The sequence below is a fragment of the Dermacentor andersoni genome, chromosome 9 (genome assembly GCF_023375885.2).
Source record: "Dermacentor andersoni chromosome 9, qqDerAnde1_hic_scaffold, whole genome shotgun sequence".
NCBI classification, from domain to species: domain Eukaryota; kingdom Metazoa; phylum Arthropoda; class Arachnida; order Ixodida; family Ixodidae; genus Dermacentor; species Dermacentor andersoni.
The window spans coordinates 58,607,170-58,610,784 of record NC_092822.1 but is presented as its reverse complement, the minus strand read 5'-3'; the positions used below and the strand labels follow the sequence as shown (position 1 = coordinate 58,610,784).

Sequence of the window (3,615 nt, the reverse complement as noted above, 5' to 3'; positions counted from 1 at the left end):
CAAACGCGCGTACACACAGAGACACACACACACAAAGATATTTAGAAATCCAACGCTTCTCGTGCAAAGAAAAGAAATGCGAACGTGGCAGGAAAGACAGCAAGCAATCAGCGAGCTCTGGACGTACATGTATGACCTCAGTGACCACCATAACTACCAATCCCGGAGGCCCTGTGCTGCACCATTATTTTTCCTTTTGCCAGCATTGACTCCAAATTGCAGCGACAGATGGCTCTGCAGTAGACTGGCGTGCTCCAGCACCCCCGGCCGTCATCGCAAAAAGAGGCACGTTTTCGCCGCCGTTTTCGACTGCCCTATTCCAGTACGCCATACTCTGGAATTGAAGGTGTCATGGCGTTAGAGGTGGACGCCCCTGACCCGAAACACGCAGGGACGTCAGCAGAAACTCTTCCTCCAGTTCCTCTGCGTGATCTCGCATTGTGTTCAGAAAAAGTTTATTCTACAAGAGACGATACGAACACAGTCACAATCACGGCACAATTCCACCGGGACGATTGCATATACAAAGTACGAAGCACTGTATACACGGAACGTTTTCAAAGTGTCCGAGTCCTCACTCACTAACACATAACCGCATAGGTCCACACAACAAAGTTACACAGAAACTAAGTGTCAAGTTATATAAAATGATGTTGATATATACAGTGTACACAATGGTTATGTACAAGGATGATGCGACACAGACATTTTACATAATTTTGAAGTGTTGCCATAGAGAAAGAAAAAGACTAAGAGCGGACACTCCGAGAAATCTGGCCTCAGGAACTACGTCACGGCTACGCAACGAACTAATGCTCTCATCAAACGCCAGGGGACGCAGGCGTAAAAAAAGAAAATGTAATGAGTTCTGCTCAATCGCTTTACAAAATAATAATTATACACCCAAATTTGGCGTGTTTCTGATACATAAAAACAGAATTTATCGAAGACACCTTCCGTGCTTTTTGTTCTTCATTCGTACTGCCATCAACACCAATCACCATTCGTCCATCGAGAAGAAATCAACGACACCAGCGGCGTGCCAGCGGGAACGTCTCGTGAGCGTCGGCTGCGGCGGTGTTCTTGTGTGTGAGAAAGGTGAGTCACGTTTTTAAGCGAAGCTTGGAGTAACTGACTTGTGAGCGCGACGAGGTTCGCTAAAAAAAGCACCTTGCCGCCCTATATGAGGCGGCTAGACGCGTAGCAAGAGGGCTGTACTAGCTGTGCTTTCCTGCTATCCCCACCGAGAACGGCATAATCTTTGTTGGTTGCGTTCCGTGAAAATAATCAAACGACGCGAAGCTGCCATTAACTTGCACCTGTTCACGGCTGTGCACTGCACTGCGACTCGCAGCTTGTCAGACGCCATCGAGACGCTGCGTCTCGGTTTGCGAGGGTAAGCCGTTCTTGCCTAGCGCTGTTTGCGATAACCGCGGTATCGGCGTTCCATTGAAATAGTTCGTGTTGGCGGATTAAAAATGATCTGCTGGACAACGCTTAAGGTCAATATCATGACTTGCACATTTCAGGAAAATTTCGGTTTCGAGAAAATTGAATTCCTAAACCGCGTTTAAATGATCGCGTCACGGTTGACGGTCTTTTCGTTGGCCCGTTCTAGAGGCTGACGAACGCTGGAAAGAACATAAAAGACGCCACGCTGATTCAGACCGAAAACGGCGTTCCGGGGACGGGCGCTACCTAAATAAAGAAAGCAGGACGTTAGGCACGCTGTAGCCAAGTTTTGCTTGCTCGTTTTCCTTATAGAGTAAGGGCTCCTGAATATTTTAACGATATTGCTTGCAAACAATGGCATGTGACATAAACAGCGAGCATAGCTTATTGCGTTTGGTACTTTAGCGAGGTGTGTATCTACGGCGCACGGACGGACGCTGGTGTATGCGTCCGTGCGGATTGTTTATACAGAAAAGTAACGGTGGGAAAAAGTCACCAATGACTACTGCATGTACTTATTGCGGCGGCCGTGTTGGGAAGTACTGCGCATTCTAGTAATTTTCGGTTCCTTATCATTTTTTCGTGGCGAAGACATTGGACAACGTATTGTCGCGTAGGCGTGGCGTGGCGCGCATTTGAACAAAGGCCTCGTATTTGGACGTTTCGAATGTATCTTTATCACGCTTATGTGAACTGCTATTTTGCCTACCAATGTACTCCTTACACTGAGTACGTACACGGGTGTCCAAAACTTCACAGGCCGCGATGCCCTCCATGGGATTAAATAGGATGGCGGCCTGGGAACTTTTGAACACCCCTGTACGGGGTATTAACATTTATCCTTGTAAGTCCGGGTTATATGGGTCAGAGGTCAGGATGTGTCGGTGGTTTTATATTGTGCATCGGTTCGCTATTCATTCAAAGCGGTTTCCTTGTACAGTTATGACGTGTACATATGTTTTTGGTAATTAACGAAGCGTGCACTTATTGATATTTTCAGACCGTGCTGATGCCATGCCGTCCGGCAGTCCAAGCTACGGCAGCTACTGCTGTGTGTCGTGGTGCTTTGACAACGGCAGAACCCAGAAGAAGCCTATCTTGACTTGGAATAAAAACATTGCGGAAACTCTGTCTCTTTGATACATATGAGCGCTTGTACCAAAACACAGAAGACAAGCGCGATGGATAAAGCCGTAGTGAAATATGATTACCTCTATCTCCATCTGTTACAACTTAATAGAAATAAAAATTGCGTCACTACCTCAATTCATACCAAATATTGAACTAGACAAAAGAGTGAATCGCTAAATCAAAGCTACAAATAAAAGCGTTGCCATTTGGGTGACGAAAAGTGGTCAGAAATGACAAGCTTCCGCTACAGCCCAACGTCGGTTACGAGGGGTAATCCGAATTTCGCGCCAGCGAAAGCGAAACAGGAAGTGCAGGTCAGTTACTCTCATCAACCGCCAGGCGCGCTAGGGTCGATTGGGCCTCTGGGGATGTATGGGAGTGTCCACTCTTAACTTTTTTTTCTTTCTCTGTGGTGTTGCTATGAGATCGGTATATCTCGCACTGGAGGCGCAAGAAATAGAATTGAACACAGCAGTAGTGCAGATGCAGTCAAAACAGTAAGCTTTTCAATGTAGAACTATTCTGTTTTAGCCACAATGGTAGTACAAGGTACCTCTGAAACGTTCTGCAAACCATTTCTCTACACTGCTGGCATATCTGTGTTCTTTAGAGCAGTAGGACTACATTAAAGTCGAAGCATATAACCTTTTTTTGAAATACTGACAATAATAGCCAAGTCGTGTTTGGCACTTTTTATCCACGCTGTACTCGTAAGAGTTTCACGCAATTTAAAGCCAAACTTTGCCTCTTCTACCTTTAGGCGATGATGGCTGCTGACTACTGGCACGACTGTTCGATTGGACCAATGCTTACAGGGTATGTGTAACAGTACAGCAGGGCAGGTAACACTGGGTGAGCTAACATTCTTGGCAAAGTCCTAGAATTGGCCTGTACCACTAGATAGGTGCCCGAATAGAGAAGCGGAACAAGATGTGAGACGTAAGCCGGTCGGCAACGCAAAATTTTAAACAACAGATGGTAGCGAAGTCGGCATCGAAAGCAGCCGAATATGGAGAAAGAAGTGAGGGGAAC

The 3,615-nt window shown here is 46.3% G+C and overlaps 1 long non-coding RNA gene across 1 annotated transcript; it reads left to right on the top strand.

Annotated features, from left to right (window-relative positions):
- The first annotated feature begins 728 nt into the window (after positions 1–728).
- Positions 729–2,578, top strand: LOC140213207 (uncharacterized). Its single transcript, XR_011890147.1, has 2 exons — positions 729–1,098; positions 2,453–2,578. It is a non-coding gene; the product is annotated as an uncharacterized lncRNA (long non-coding RNA).
- The last annotated feature ends 1,037 nt before the right edge of the window (positions 2,579–3,615 follow it).